A 17,458-nucleotide genomic window follows, 5' to 3' on the forward strand; every position below is an offset into this window, starting at 1 on the left:
CCGGATCCCTCCACTACGGCGTGCCTCATAATCATAACTGGTTTTGGCACGTAAACCTCCAGAAAGAAAAAAGAAAGCTAAAACACAACTTGCATTAGTTTGCTTGCGATGACACTGTAAGTACTGCGACTCAGGCAGTCACCTAGAAGTGGCGGCACGCTCAACTGGTCAAATTTTCGGAAATGTGTGGTTATGCAACAGAGCAGTTTTTTGTGCTCATAGAAAAAATACACATCTATATAACGGTTCTTATAAACATATGAGGACGTGCTGTTTTATACAAATGAAAATGTCTGATCGGAAACAAAGGTTCTTGCGCCCTTTCTTTTTTATTTCACACCAACTATGTGACGTTTAGCTTTAAATGACATACTCTTTTTATTTTGTTTTCATTCGTTTCGATTTGGCTATTCGCAGAATAGTTCAACTTTCATATATCAATTAGTATGTTGATATCTACTACTAGTACTGAACAAATTTCAGCAGGCGCTTACGATATTTTTGAAAGTGTTCCATTATTCCTCAAAGTGCGCTGGAATTGAGGGAAACTCTGAAACGGTATTTAACTACCTCTTAATTGCCACATGTACAGCAATTTAGCAACATTAACAGAGTAACATATCAATTGCTTGCATTTAAGAAGAGGAGAATTTCAAAAATATATTTATCTGTGATCGATCTCATGAGCAGTACAAAGAGTTCTTGGTTCTTGCACGTGCTAATATAGGATGTATTGGCACATGATTGTTCAGACAACACATGTTGATATGAGTTGAAGCGACCGCACTAGAAGACGTCATACACTGTTAACCTGTATCATATACGTTCATCTTTGAATTGCATAGGAATGGACCGCTTTTCCGAAAGAGGTACAGTCATACCATTCGCACTGGAAGTAGATATCTCTTTAATTGCGATATCCATTATATGGACACTCCAAGCGCATTTTCGCGGTCACCGTAGGCGTCACCGTTCGGCTCCGCATATGTTATTGCGATAGTTATACAGACGGTCAAGGCGAATTTATTGCCGTTAGCGTCAGCCTTGCCCTGGAGCGCCTCATATATTTATGTGTATATATGCAATATGCTATGAATACCGTTACAGTAGTATCGGCCGCCTTTTATTTATGGCGCGCTCAGGTGCATGGGCATGCGCATGTGCCTCGTTACTGATGCTGCGTGCTGCGAGGCTAGAAAAAGTGAAGAATAAAATATAGTCTCTTCTGCTCCTGCCATCGTCCTGACCGGTTCCTTGGTCTTTCGCTCGCCGACTCACGCATTGTTGTAGTGGACCTAACCTCAACCGCCACGTTGCTCAAACCAGGTCGTACGTTCTTGACTAAATAAATTGTCAGCATTTTCACCATTTCAGCGTGCAAACAAATGTCACGAAATATAATATTCGCAGCGCATTGCTTTTATCCTAAACCTTCTAATCATGAACATTAGAACCACACAACAATAACAGTGTTCTAACGAGTGCTTAGGCAATAAAATTCGGTGTTCCGCAAGGAAGTACTCTGGCCCCATTACTATTTATAATCTATGTCTCTGAACTGGGTTTTTTGAAATTAAGATCGAGAGTCTTCCGATATGCTGGCGACACAACATTAGCACTAAAATTAACTAATTTTGATTTTGGGAGAAAAATGTTCCAACAAAATATGTGCAAGGTAATAGACTGGCTGACGCAAAACTCAATATATTTAATCGGCAAAAAACCAAGCTTATCTGTTTTAGAAATCCACACAAACGAATGCTCTTAAATCAGTCTCTTTTTTTACATGGCTCACATTGTGATCCGTACACATGTAATGTAATACCATTTAAACTTGCGATTAAGTATCTCGGAATAATATTTGATGAGCAAATAACACGGAATGATCATGTGAAGTACATATGTAACAGGCTTAGAGCTGTGTTTGCGATGATGTACAACCTAAGAGGTAAAACTTCGATGCACCTGAGGCGCATCATGTACATGGCACTGGCTGAATCTATTATAACCTACGGTATTACATTGTGTGGAACCTGTTCCTATCCCAAAATGGGAGTCATAAACCGCAAAATTAAAACTATAGTGAACAGTGTATCCTACGGAATTATGCTGCAGCAGGCTGACAATGAAGAACAATACAATTGGCACCGGGCGGCCGCTGTGCGTCGCCACTGGCGCACTCGCGAACGCAACGCCACTGTGGCGAAGTTGCGAAATATGGGGTGACGCGTGGCAGACGACACGACGATCACGATCATGGCTTTGCCCGTGCTCCTCCGGCCGTTGCGGCTTTCAGTGCCTCCTGAACTGGAAAACGTTTTTTAGGACCTCTAACCTAGGAAAGGGGCGACATTTATTTGAGGCAGGGAATGCCTACGATGTTTGTGTGGGCCGCAAACGTAGCTCGCTGCGCCGAGCTACGATGTTGTCCTACAAGTACAACTCCCACATTTATACATTCATGTACACTTGACGACGTTATGTGTATACATGAAAATATTATTTCAGGTCGACAGAGAAAGGACAATTAAAACAGCAAAATGCTCGTGCAAAGCCATGGTCGAGGGTCGCTGCAAGCACGCCGTTGCTGTGGTCTTTGCAGTTGACGGAGAACGCACGGAGTCCTTCATAAGCAGAAACCAGAGCTGGGGAGCGCCAAGCAGAACGGCTTACCCGAAAGGCAAAAGGCTATAGCTTCATTCGTTGACGGTATGCTGGGACATTACTGCATTGAAACATGCTCACGGTCACTGATTCGCAGTTTTAACGAAGTGCTAAGCTTTATTTTCAACAACGTGTCGGAAGATGCGTCAGGCGAACGTCAGACATTTGATGTGTGAGGCAGTTACTGTGTGCGCCGCACGGATCCTGAGCAATTTTCTTTTTCGTGGTACGTCCGAAGTACCCAGTTGATCTTCTTGAAGTGAGTGAGTACGAACTTTATTTAGGTCCTGAGGAGAAAGAATTAAAGCGGGGCCGGAGGCCTCGCCAATCAATCCCGTGGCTCCGCCCAGGTCAGGGCCGGTAGACAGAGTCCTTCGGCGACGGCCCGGGCTCTCAGCCTTGAGCTGAGCGCTGAGCTCTGTGCTTCTGAGCGCCGAGTCCCACGAAGACTGGTCAGGAAAGTCCGTGCCCGCGTTGGCAGGGCACAGCCAGAGCATGTGTTCGAAGTTGTATTCGTGGCCGCAGTGTGGGCATTCATTAGGAATGTCAGGATTGATCCTGCTTAGTGTTGTTGGTGTGATGTGTGTCCTATAGTCTGCAATTGTCTGTAAGTGACGGCCTGTGCTTTTTTGAGGTTTTGGTGAGGAGGAGGAAATATTCTTCGTGCTAACTTATGATTTGAAGTGATTTCATGGTATTATACGAGCGGGCCTTAGTTGTCTAGATCCCTCGAGGCTGGGTTGAAGCGAGAGGGCAGACCGCAGACGCGGAATATGAGTTCTCGCGCCAGATAGTGTGCCCGCTCATTCGGATTATAGTCAGGAGGTCTGTAAATGTTGCCCATGTGGGCCAGGAACTAGTGATGTGTGGGGACGTGAGGTTGTCTCCTCCCGTTTTTTGGAAGAAGATTTTGTTGACAACTGTAGCTGCTTTCCTAGAGACGAGGGCCGCCGAGAAGGTTCTAATGGCTGTTCTTGAGTCCTAGTAAATGACGGAGGCTCCTTTGCAGCTTCGAAGGGCCACCGCAATGGCCATTTCTTCTGCTGGGTGAGTGAAGTTGGTAACTACCGTGGCTGCGTTGACGAGTGAGCCATGGGCGTCCACCACAGAGACCGCGTAGGCGCCTCGATTCCAATATCTGGCCGCGTCAACGATGAGGACTTTCGTTTCGTTACGCTTCATGTTGTCAAGGACTGCCTTCATTCTCGATTTCCTCCGCCCTTCGTTGTGGGTCGGGTATATTTTTTGGGGGATTGGATCAACGGTTATTGACCTCTTGGCAATTGTGCATAGTTGCGACTCTTCTGGTGGCATTAAGAGGGGCTGTATGCCTGCTTCTAGTAATATCTCGATGCCTGCCCTTGTGAGTGAGAGCCGACTAATTTGGGCGTTTCGCTGTCCTTCAAAGAGTTCGGTTGCCGTGTTCTGTAGCCCCAATTGGAGGAGTCGTTCCATGCTAGTGTTTCTAGGGAGGCTTAGGAATTTTTTCAATCCTGTTCTGATTAGTGTGTCGATTTTGTTCAGCTCCGTCTTCTTCCAGTTGAGGAAGGGGGCGGCACATGCTACGTGGTTGGTGGCTAAGGTTACGTGGCTGATGAGGAAGGCGTGAAATGCTTTCATGAGGTTGTCCTCTTTCAGTCCGTCTCATGTGCTGGCGACCCGTGATATGATTATGGTGAAGTTGAGGGTGCTCTTTGTGATGCGTCTTAGTGCCTCCGCGTTGTCATTGATGTAAGCCCGAATGACCATGCCCAGGACCTTAATTATGTCACACCTGGGGATGATTCCTCCGTCCCTGGTGTGCAGGTGAACGGGGAGGGAGCTAAGGGGCTTTCTCTGCCTGGGGCCTTGTTTGCACAGGAGGAGCTCTGATTTGCTGGGGGAGAGCTTCAGGCCCGTGTTTGCAAGGAAAGCTTCCGTGGTGTCCAGCACTTGCTGTAGGTTCTGCTCCAGAGTGCCTAGCGGGCCGCTCGTGGACCAAATGGTGATGTCGTCCGCGTAAATCGCGTGCACTACCCCCGGGACTTTCGAGAGTTGGTTTGCGAGATCGTGCATTGCGATGTTGAAAAGAAGCGGCGAGAGCAGTGACCCTTGGGGGCTGCCGATGTTGCCTAGCATGTGCTTTCTGCTCCTGATTGATCCGACGTTTATGGTGGCCGTTCGGTTATCCAAAAACGATCTTACCAAATTGTGGAACTTTTCGCCGAGATACAAAGTGGAGATTTCATTGAGGATGTGTTCGTGCCTGACCGTGTCGACAGCCTTGGTTAGGTCGAGTGCTAGGATGTCTTCTACATCCCTGGATTTGCTGTCTATGACGGCGCCACTGATGAGTAGCATGGCGTCTTGTGTGGATAGTGCTTTTTCTAAGCCTATGAGATTGTGGCGTAATAGGCCGTTTTCTTCAATATACTCGCCAATTCTATTGTGCATGGCATGTTCCGCGACCTTCCCGAGGCACGACGTAAGGGAGATGGGCCTCGATTCTCTGCATGGAGTGAGTGGTTTTCCGGGTTTGGGGATGAGGACTACATTATCAGATCGCCATTCGTCCGGCACCCGGCCTTCAGCCCATACCTCGTTAATTTTGCTCGTATGATCTAATGATCGTAATGACGTATCTTCTTAAAGATACGTCAAATCAACGAGGACAAATATTTCCGCAAAGTTGCATACGACAAGGCCCAGCTTTACATTCGAAATAAAATTGTAATAGCCCCCCAGAATGCTGCGCTGCATCAATCCATAAACTCGTTTGCGTGATCCCTAGGAAATTAAGAAACTAAGACCTGTTATTTTTAGTGTAGTAAGTATCAGTAAGCTCGAGCGAAGATGGTGTCGCAAACTCAGTAGTTCATTAGAGTTACATAAATGGTTCATACAGCCCTTTAATGGTAATAGCGGTACCGCTAATTGTCGAAACAACAAAGCAAACGGTAATTTTAACACGAAAGTGTTTTATGCCGGGGTCCACCAAGACTTCACTGACGTATTTCCGTCACGGAAATACGTCACACGAACATACACGAACATAATACAAAGAAAGAAACCAGAAGAAAAAGTTCCACAAACATGCAAAATTTGGAAATCGAACCCACGACCTCTCGGTCCGCGACGATAGATCGCCGAGCGTTTAACCCATTGCGCCACAAACGCATTTGCAGAGAGCTACACAGACGCGCCTTATATATCTAACACTCCTCCGTGTACCCGCGCTCTTGCTCGGGGCGGTGCCGCCGCCTGCGAGCAGAAAAGAGAAGTACTGCATTATGACACTAACGCGCACCGACAGTGAACGCTTCGGTGGTCTCATCACTACGACGCCTCGATGCCAGCATTCGAAGGGACGCTGGCATCAAGAAGCACTACCAACGCGTTCTCGCAGAAGCACTACTAGGTGGCGTTCACCGTACTCAGCACAGCGGAGCGTGGCCTCCGCAATTAGCTCTGAAAATGTTTCTGAAGTTGATCGCGGAGGCTGCAATTACGACGCGCTGTACGCGCTGATTTGACTCGGTGACGATTCAGTTACGTGCTTTGTCTTGCGCGTTGTATTAGTGTGTCAGTTACGTGCTTCGTCTTTCGCGTTGTGCTAGCGTGTGCAGCGTAGTGCAGCTTCCATATGCACGACGGTTGCTCATGGTCATCGACGTTGGTAGTCGTGATGGAGGAGACGTGCCACCAGGCGTCAGCGTGGGTGCATCAACGCCTAAGGGCGCTTTAGCCACAAAACACCAATAGACATTATATATCAATGTGCAGTAAACATTACACTACTTCTGTGAAGACACGTTTCACTTTCGTGTTCTATACCGATTCCTATATAAGAGGGGTCAACCACATTTTTTTTCAGAACTGTTCATTACACACGCATACCTTAATTGCCACCATCCGATGTGTTAGACAGCAGATGTAAAAACAGCGAAGCACATGAGCAAACCTACGTGGCTGTCGGACTGCACTGAGGACTCACTGCTGCAATCTTGCCAGATGAAAGTGGCGAAAAAGATTTTTGTCACGATGGATCTACTAAAAAAAGAGAAAAAAAGTTTGATTGATCGGGTTCGAACCGAGGTCCCCTGCGTTGGAGACGGAGATTTGACGACTACTCGAGAAATTATTTTTTTGACATGGTATTTATTACATTGAGTGAAATGTAAGTACGGGAACCATTTACAATAATATGAGCACCAGGTGAACATAAGTAATCACACGTCAACGAGCAGCCCATACAAAAAAGTTTAAGGACGAACGGTAAGCCTATTTGTCATAGGAATGAGTAAACATGATTTCCAAATGTTCAGGTTTTTTTACATGATTTCTGTTTATTTTGGCGTTTGTGACTAATAATTCCTGCTTATTTCAGGAATATTGGACCCTGATTATTTATCATTACCGCATTTAACGCGTACAGTCGCTTGTAAATGCCTGTTTCCTTAGAAAAGCCAGCCTTAAGACACCGAAGCAAAGTTGGATTATATCTAACGTATTCGTAGGAATGCGCGTAAAGCATTCAATATTTTAAATAGGCGAATCATCAGCAAAGTATAAGTTAGTACAGACATAGCCGAGAATGCTTTTAAATGGACGAATAAGCAAGATGTCACGTAGGAAGCCGTGCATACACGCACTAAACAAATAGCCAAGCTTTTATTAATAGTTTACTTGGTGACATAAGTTTACGACACAGTCTCGCGCATAAGTGTAAAGAGGGAGCTGCATATGGGTGATAAAGCAAGCGATATAAGTGTCACGCCTGTTTGAGAGCGAAAACTGAAGGCGACGAGCGATATCAGCTATTCTGTGTAGTTACACTTCGGCGCTTCGGGTTTATATTTATGTTAATGGGCGGATCGGAGTTCCGACTTTGACGTGTTGGTGGCTGTGAAATATACCAGCAGCAACTTCAACACAAACGATTTGCCCACTATCACTCAAGCGAATCGCTAAACACTTTTATGCTTCACCACATTACATAGCTGTATTGCGGTGAATTCATCGTTAAACACCTGTATTAGACTCTTTACAGACGCTTTTTTCTTTTCCTGTTTAAGCGCACCATAAGGCTATGAAGGCAGAAGCGAAACTGTGATACAGTTCTTGAGCAGGGATGAGCACAGCAATCGGCTTCAACTGCGCTCGATGGGACGTCTTCACTGTCACACGCACAGAAGGGACAACAACTTGAAACCATCAGCTCATCATAAGTGAACCACGTAGAGATCATTACTGAAGCTAGAATTGCGCAGCATAAACATATTTTCTCTGCTTCTGTTTGTCAGCAGCAGTAGATAAGTAAAAACTAAATTTAACTATCATACATTAAATTATAATGTGTGAACCGGAAATCAGCCTAAATAAAATTCAAGAAATAACAATATTTGCAACAAGTGACTAACGTTGTCAGAAGTGGTACACTTTTTCGTTTGTATAAAATTTGTTTTCCACCACCTTTGTACTTGGAGCCTACAATTGAAAGTATAATATTTCATAGATGCGGCAGCCAACCATGCCCTTAACCCAATGGTTGTTCTGGACCACTTCAAGGAAATAAATGGCCCCATGGTGAATATGCTCCTGGCAAAAAGAAGACGCGAGACGTGTGCTCGAGCAGATACAAGTGCAGACCAGGTGAATCTGACATGCGAGTAGACATTCACATTAACCTAAAATAAACTTAAGAAAACGTATTGCCTCTAATTAAACAATTGTTTTTCAGGATGCGTGCAGCGATTACATGTGGGTGCGAGACACAACATATGCTGAGGATCACCACTACGCCAGTCTCACTACCATCGCCAAGCAATATTACGAGAGCACTGTGTGGGTGTCAGTTAAATGCAGTAGCCAAAGCACAGAAGCATGGAAATTAGAAAGGCAAGCTGAAATCAATTTTAACACAGTGCCTACTCATGAAAGCAGCCCACGTGCAAATGACTACACAGATGCATGATGTATCTTGCATTAACATGGTACATGTCATATCTTTTACAGGTCATGCAGGATTACGACTACAATGGCTCACAAGATCTTGCGATGCAGAAAAGATGAAGGAGCTGTTGCTGACAGCATGCTCACATCAAAGCGTGTTACCACACGTGCTATGTTGTATGGCATTAAGCTTGCGCCAGCTGCCCGATGCTGGTATGCTTTTAGTACTGGCACAACAGTACACAAAGCAAGCTTTGTGACAAAGGAGAAGCAGCCGTGGCTTGGGTGCAGTCCAGATGGGCTTATAGAAACGCTTGGTGGCACAGAGCTTCTCGAGATCAAGTGTCCCTACTCCAAAAAGAGCGGGTGAGAGGGCTTTCTCGAAGGCAAGCCGCTTGCCTATGTTACCGTGACAGGAGAGAATTGCCAGCTAAAGCAGTCACATGCATTTTACACACAAATACATATAACCCTGTATCTTCTAGGGCTACAAGTATGTAAACTTCTTATTTGCACACCAAAGTAGCAACTCATCATTACAGTCAAGCGAAGTGAGGAGTTCTTGAGTAATTCTGTGGTACAGCTTGAACGCTTTTACTTTACTCACCTTCTGTCAAAGTTAATAGCTTGTATATAGCTTCAAATTTTCACATGGTGGAGTTATGCACATTTGGTTCACAGTGTAAACAAGTGACAAATATGCCATGTGACGATTCCTCATGCAAGGCCCCATTCCAGTGTGAACATTTTTTTTCTTTACCTTCAGTCAAAGCGAGAAACAGAGATTGTGTCAATATTTTATTTGGCAACCTGCAACATTTTTTACAAGGAATGTGCATAAAATAAATGTATGGTTTATACATCAAATGAAACAGTAGATATGATAAATGCTGTACAGAAAACAAGAAGTTTCAACAAATTACAATAAGCAATGCCTTCAACAAGTCAAAATGTATGCTGTACATTTACAGCAGTGAAGAAAAAGATACGACAGTGTGGTTTCCACTGAGCAATGTGGCACATGTGTTTCTAAGGTATTAATTGCTGTTGTCTTCTCAATATTGTCCAACAAGGTGTGAACTGCTGAAGCCTAAGGGACAGGGATGGATAACATTGCATTTATTGACAGTACTGTAGAGCTCCACTTTCCTTTTTGTTCATCTTATCGCACTCACTGTTGCCTGCCTTTCAGAGTTTGTGTGTGATTGGATGTTTGCACATTTTATTTCTCCTTCTTTAATATCTTATGATATATTAAGTGACATTTGTTCTCTTTTACAGACGACCTGTGAGTGGAACAAACTACCAGAACGTTTGGTAAGCACAAATGGTCGAGAACTGTTTCTCTTGTTTGAGAGTGTCTTCCTTAGTAGGAGATTGTTTGTCTGATCTCATTGCAGTGCTTCTAATTTGGGCTTGATGTTCGTGCCAAAGACAGAAGCACGATTGTAATTGCATCAAAATGTCTTACTGCGGTGACATGTAATACCGTTACAAATTGTAATATTGTTTGTTATGACATTGTATTGCAACACCTGCTTTTGCAGTACGCATTTTATGTTCTTATGGTAGTGTTGTACAGATTACACTGCATGTGTTACCCACTCCTATCTAGGCCCTGTAGGGGGCTGATAGCATGTTTAAATAAATAATATAAATATTAAATATGCCCTAGCATGTCCAGCCTTTCAAACAGGTAGACCTCTCGAGCTATCATTAATCTTTCTCTCAACAGCATGAACATGTCTTCACATACTGATTGCTTATACAATCTCCTTGTAATACATTTTTGGACGATGCAAGTTGTGTCAACTATGGGTGAGCTATCCTGTGTGCATAACATAACATGGCAGTGAGTGTGCAAGAGGGTGTTAGCATGGGATAGTGGCTGTACATAACACAGCAATCACTTTCTCAGCTCTTTAGCTCAGTGAATCCGAAATGAGAAATATATTTTTCTTCACTACTGTATAGACGCTTGTGTGCTGCTGACTCGTGCATTAGCAAACATGTTTGTTCTATGCACATTATTTATCATGGTTTAAACATTACTCGCACTTCTTGTATACATAACTATGTAAGTTGGCCAACACACAAATCAAATGCAGAATTCGGTTAATGTGGTCATGAAGACAGAAGAACGATTGTAATTGCATCAAAATGTCTTACTGCGGTGACATGTAATACCGTTACAAATTGTAATATTGTTTGTTATGACATTGTATTGCAACACCTGATGTTGCAGTACGCATTTTATGTTTTTATGGTAGTCCTATATTAATGATATTGAAAATTTTTAGTCGATGAATCATACGCTCTACATGAACACGGACACTGGCAATGTTGTACGTCTCATTCATTTATTCTTTCGTGAAGTTTTCCCCTGCTGAAAAAGGTGGCATAACTAAGACAGCCTTTGCCTCTGCTGTGTCGACCAGCACTACAGGGAAGCCTTTATCAGCAAGTACAATGCCACCAGGCTCTAGTAAAGAAAGGGAAGCCTTTATCAGCAAGTACAATGTCACCAGGCTCTAGTAAAGAAAGGATGCCTGAGTCAACTGCAATAAAGGCATTGGTTGACCTGCCTTCATACGCCTTAGATAGGAACATTATCGTGCCATTGGGAGCCATTCCAATTAGGAATTTTGCTGTGTATGTCCCTTTGTACTGTGAGTACATCAAGTTCTGCAGCTCAACTGACTTAGCTGCCGTCCTGCGGTGCACACCAAGCAAGGCACTCAGGGCAGTGTGGCTGAGACCGGTCTTATGTTTCATGAAGACAACTGTCAGTCGGTCAGTTTGCTCAGCTCATATACAGTTCTTGGCTCTGGAAACATACTCAAAAACAATGAAAAGATAGGAAGAGTCACTGCACACAGGCTTAGCATGGCAGGCTCGCGGGTTTGCAGTGATTTAAAGCCTGAGAAAAATGTCACAGTTTCGCCCTAAGGGCGAAGCAATGAATGCGATAGCAACACAGCAATGCCATACGAAGTGAGGTGAGCGGCTTTGGTAGCAATATGAATTGTAGTAAACATGAGCTGATTAAGTAAGCAGGTGTGCTGCGCCGTAAGTAGACCGACATGAAGAGAGACTCGATGACCACGAGAAGGCGCGTGTGAAACGGTGGTGTTGATGAGAAGCGCTTCCCGTGGGCAGCGCGTGCGAAGGGACACACCTGTAGCGCTGCACTGCCGATCCGGGCAGCATTGCATGTGTAGCGTGCGTTGGAAAATGTGGCCCGACTATTACTAACTGAATGAACAAGCGTGGTGTGAGTGCGCACAAACAAACATGAATAGATCACACTGAATGACTGCACGCAACGACTGTCAAAACGCTGGCAGCAAGCAGCGGGCGAAGGTACGTGCGGTCTATCGCTTCAACGGAAACTGAGCGGCGAACGCACGGCGCATAAAGGTCAGAGCCGTGTGGAGATAAGCGACGGTGCGAGCGAGCGACGAGCGCGGTTGCTGGCAGAGTATAAGTGCGCCCCCCCCCCCCCCCCCCCAGCTCCCTCCGGCGCTGGCTTCCGCTTCCTTGCTTGCGCGTGGGAGATTGCGTGCGTTCGCTCTCCGTGATAGCGCGCGTCCTCGCACGCTTCCGCCCGGGCATACGGCGCGCGGCGAAGATTTTATCTATAGGGAACCTGCCGGCGACGGCGACTGGCGACGACGACGGCAGAAATCCGGTTCAAGTGTCCATATTATTGCTATCGCAATAATAAACGGTCTTGTGGTCTGGAGCTGCTGCAGTACAACTAGTTATTGCAGTTTCTGGTTGAACGGTGTGCTCCGAGAAAAATATACATGAAATTTGGACAGATGCTGTGGTACCGTGTGTAACACTGAGGAAAATGTGAGGCTCAGCGAACGATTCTTCGGAGCTGGCTGTCATTGTGCCAATCTGAAGCAGAATATGCGAGGTCACTGTTAGTGAAGCATTTCACTATTATCTAAAATCCACACTGACAGTACACATCTTGTGGGCATATAAGCACACCAGCAAAGGAAGAGATGGCGCGAAAGATATTGTTTAACCAGGGACATTCTCCCATCATTCATTTAAATTCAGAGCACGCAAGCATGAATAATTTAAATACTTTAGATAGCTGAATATGCAGCATGTGTGACCTGGCATACCTCTCTTGTGTTCTCTTCAAAACATTCCTGGGCTCCTTGAGCATGGCCGCGGCTGTCTGCATTGCGCAACAGCTGAAAAACAATGAATTGTGGCGTTACTGGACGCTAACGGTTTTACAAAAATTACCTCATGCCTAGGCTTGCCCATGGTTGGTGCAGCAGGGGTAGTCGTCGAAGAGGGCCCTGGCGCATTGGTCCGTCTTTTATTCAACCTATAAATGTCACACATAACTTCAGGAAGCATAGCCCAAAAAATTCCCATCAACACGTAATTCGTGCGTGCGACAACTGTATTTTGCACAGCCCATAACAGAGCGTATGCCCTACTAAACTTCTGCACAAAACAGATCTGTATTGCACTGAAGCAAACTCAGAAAAGCACGCGAACACGCACTAAAAAAACGTGTAGCGAATGCCACTGGCAAGTCTTTCAAGCTTTCAAGATTGATGCCTGCAAAATATTCAGCTTCTTATGAGCGTCTGTATGTCCCACATGCAAATAATTGACCCATTAAACGTCGATTCACTATTACGTTTGCTTTCCGGTGCAACTGCACAAGTGACGTTGTAGTTACGGTGAAGAAACACACAATAGCAATACATCGAGCCTTGAGATTAGCTCTTCATTAGGCGAAGCTTTCGCCCTGAAAAACAAGTAATACTCAAAGCACAATAGCAGCAAATGCATTAATCGGTCATCGAAATCTCGGCAAGTGCGTTATCGTACATTTCAGCATAATTTATGGTGCCCGCGTATGTTCCAGAATGTGCACTACTATTCGAAAAGATTGGCACTATTACACAAGATTGGCGAGAAAATTCGAGAAACTTCTGCCGATCGACCGCCAACTTTTGATTAGCCAGCGAAAAACGGCCACCGGCAAAAGGTTCACGCGTGCCAATATCGCTGCAGTTTCTCTGCAAGAAACTCAGCGATTGCAACAACCCAGGAAATCAGCTTGGAGGCTTCTTTTCTGATTAACAGCTGCAAAAAATCTTGGAGTGTAGCTCGGGCTGGTCGACTCGTCAGACTTCCGATTACCGACGAAGTGGCGGCTACAAATAGGTGTGTGTGCACCGGGTTCCCAGTCCCCAGCGCCGTCGATCCTGAAAAGCGGGCAGCAGTCGAAACTTTAACGTACTATCTGCGAGACGAACACCAATTGTTACTAAACAATCCAACCTGTAAAGCTCAGCGCGTATGTAGTACGTACTGACAAATGTACTTACCTCTGCCTACGGACCAAGCGGACCCATGTTTGACAGCGCTCACCAAAGTGGGCCCACGCTCGGAATCTCTAAAAATGCACTGCTTCGGGAACGTTTGCCGTGTTTGCAGGAGTGTTCGTACAACCTACAACACAACACGTTCGCCTGGACTTCGTAGAACGCGGCATTTTCGCGTGCGACACAACGGAAAATACAAACGAAACACGCCACGCACAGCGGTGACACCAGCTTCCGGCCGTGCGCTTGTCACCCCAGACTATTCGGCGGTTTCGCGAGGCGGCGCCACCTGTCCAGCTCTCCGGCGCTCATAGGCTCAGCATAGTGGAAATGCGTGAACTATTTCATCACACTGTGCTCACACGTCATTACTATGCAAATGCTTTCAAAGTAACTGTCAAGAAAAACGTCGCCCTAAGGCACACAGGAACATTAAACCACAATGCTTTACACATTATGGGAAAAAGATAATGGGATATTAAGTGCCACAGATATTTAATGAACTTGGCGAACCTTTCGGAAATTTCAAAACTAAACGAAAAATAACTAAATTAATAAGGAAGTGGTGCGCATCTTTGCAGATAAATCACTGATGGCCTCTTGAATGTTGAAGGTTGCTTTCTTTGTTTGCGCTTTAGATGTTCTGTGAGTTGTTGTGATATGGCTCAGTTGAAGCTATTATGATGTCGTTTGTTTATTTATTTACTACGTTTAATTTTCGCACGAGTTGTGTTATGTGTACATAATTTTGTATATTATGCATAGCATGTACTTCTATGCGTTACTTCATTGCGTTGTGGTACGCACTCGGTGATTCACCATGCTGCCTGAACAACCAACAAGCATGCTGTGGTTAGGTGGGGCAGGAAATTAAAACTTATGTACAAAATGAAGATGAATAAATTATCACTTGAAAAAATTGGCACAACTTCTTACGGGCAGCGTAGTGGCACCTGTTTGGTGTTATTACAGGCCCTACACGGCGTGTTAAAGCTTTTAAGGGTGATTAAATTTTGGGGCAACCGGGCGTGTGTCACGTATGCGTTAATGGTACCTAAAGTCCCTATATATTTTTTCTGGAATTAAAGTTCAAGAAATATCTAGGGACCGGCATATAGTTGGAACACCGACTGAGGCGTTCAAGCGTAAAACGAAAGCTTTCTATCGCAGTCAGTGTTTCACTCTTCGGCCAAGACTGCCGATATTTAGGTATGAGTGCGCTATATGCTTATACATGGCGTATATGCCGGCTATCATCAGTCATCATCAGCCTATATTTATGTCCACTGCAGGACGAAGGCCTCTCCCTGCGATCTCCAAATTACCCTTGTCTTGCGCTAGCTGATTCTAAATTGCGCCTGCAATCTTCCTAACCTCATCACCCCATGCACCTAGTTTTCTGCCATCCTCGACTGCACTCCTCTTCTCTTGGTATCCATTCTGTAACTGTAAAGGTCGACGCGTTATCTATCCTAGGCATTACATGGCCTGCGCAGCTCAATTTTTGTTCTTAATGTCAACTAGAATATCGGCTATCCCCGTTTGCCTTCTGATCCACATCACTCTCTTCCTTTATCTTAGCGTTAGGCCGAACATTTTTCGTCCCGTCGCTCCTTGAGTGGTCCTTAACTTGTTCTAGAGATTATTTGTTATCCTTCAAGTTTCTGCCCCGTTTGTTAGCACCGGTAGAATGCAATGATTGTACACTTTTCTTTTCAACGACAGTGGTAAGCTCCCAGTCAGGATTCGGTAATGTCTATCGTATGCAATCCAACCAAATTTTAATCTATAGTATGCCGGCTATACTGCTACACAAGTGAATCACTAAGGTGGCACATACCAGGCCGGCTGTTCTAGACTAAATTATTCCTTCGAGTTTTGAGACTGGCAGCCCGCACACAAACTTCTTGAAACATAACCCTCCCTTCACACGCCTTTTATCTAAAATATTATCAGACTATCATTCTATGTCCTAAACAATTTCAGTGGTCAAGCCTGAAAGCAATGCAATTTATTTGTCCCGGATGTTTATGGGCAGCGTAGTGGCGCATGTGCGATAGTCATTGCAGGCTCTAGACGGCGTGGTAAAGGTAAATTTTTAGGGTGCCCGAATTCTAGGCACACCGGCGAATGTCAGCGTTCGCGTTAGTCAGGTCGACGTATAGTTAGAATACTGTTTAAGGAATTCGAACGCAAAGCTAAACCTTGCCATCGCCATCAGTGCCTCTGATGCATGTACTTTGGAACTTTTGACGAAACGAAATAGCACTGATGATAGGCTTCAGGGACGTGCAATGTGCAAATTAGGCAACAAAGTTCTCACATGTAGAACATGCACGATGACTGTTGCTTCAGCTAAATCTATATCTTAACCATGTAAATCTGCCTAAGTGTGTCCATTGGCCATGCATCTTCTATCTGTGTCAACTATTGTAGCCCTTTCCACCACAAAGTGCTTGTCTTGAAAAGATGCAACTGAACTCCACGTCTAAGGCCATCCGCAGGATTATTAGTCCCTGGACCATGTAGTCATTCGCTCTTTTCAGAACTGCCTTGAATTTCCACCGCCCGATACTCGACAAGTGGTTTCTATGTTTTGGAGATACTTTTATTCGTTGCTGTTTGACGTTGGAAACCGTGAAAAAGAGTGTTTCAAACGTGGACATCTTAGGGGCGTTCTTCAGAAATTGTCTTTGCGTTGCTCCGAGCAAAGCGTCAATAATCCCCAGCCTTGGCAAAGTCACCTTCTGCATAGGCGCCACTCGTGACTTCGCCCTTACGAGCCGCCAATGAGCACAATTTTCTTCGTAAATGAAATTTAAATATTCACAAACTCCATATACCCTCTAACTGGAATCGCAAGATATATGAAGCTGTGTGGAGTTACTTTCAAGCTCAGTATATATTCAGCGGTGTATAGTCTTACAAGGAAGGTGACGCAGATTTCAGCACAAATTTTGCCAATATATAGCAAGTTCCGCAGGCAAATCTGCGTCACAATCAACTTTTCTTTGCCACAACTTCTGAAACAATATCTTGACGTGAGTGATAAAGGGTGCAAGCGATCAGAGCGGATCAAACATTCTTGACACTGCTTGCAAAACATAACTCTTACGCGCCTTTCGATTTTCCCCCAAGAAGCATAACGCTGATTTTGCGGCTACTGTCATCTTGTGTATTAAAAGCTCCCTCAAAATTCTCAATATCTTGAGAGTTCCCGAGGGGGCGCTATCTCCTTCAGCGATGGCAACAAGATCTCTCACAAGTTTATCCTTCCATGACCATTTTCGCATTGGCATTCCAGCGCCCTCCATTAGAGCGTTTGCATCTCTTATAATCTTTGAGCTTATTTCTCACTTTCGGCTCTTACAAGAAGTTCATCAACATCGAAATAAGCAGCAAGCAACTTGGCCGTTTCTTCTGTTTGATCCTTTACTGCCTTCAGGTGTGTTGAAGTGAGGCGTTGAGTTGGAATGAGCTTCCTACTGTTCCAA

This window comes from Dermacentor silvarum, chromosome 7, assembly GCF_013339745.2.
Source record: "Dermacentor silvarum isolate Dsil-2018 chromosome 7, BIME_Dsil_1.4, whole genome shotgun sequence".
NCBI classification, from domain to species: domain Eukaryota; kingdom Metazoa; phylum Arthropoda; class Arachnida; order Ixodida; family Ixodidae; genus Dermacentor; species Dermacentor silvarum.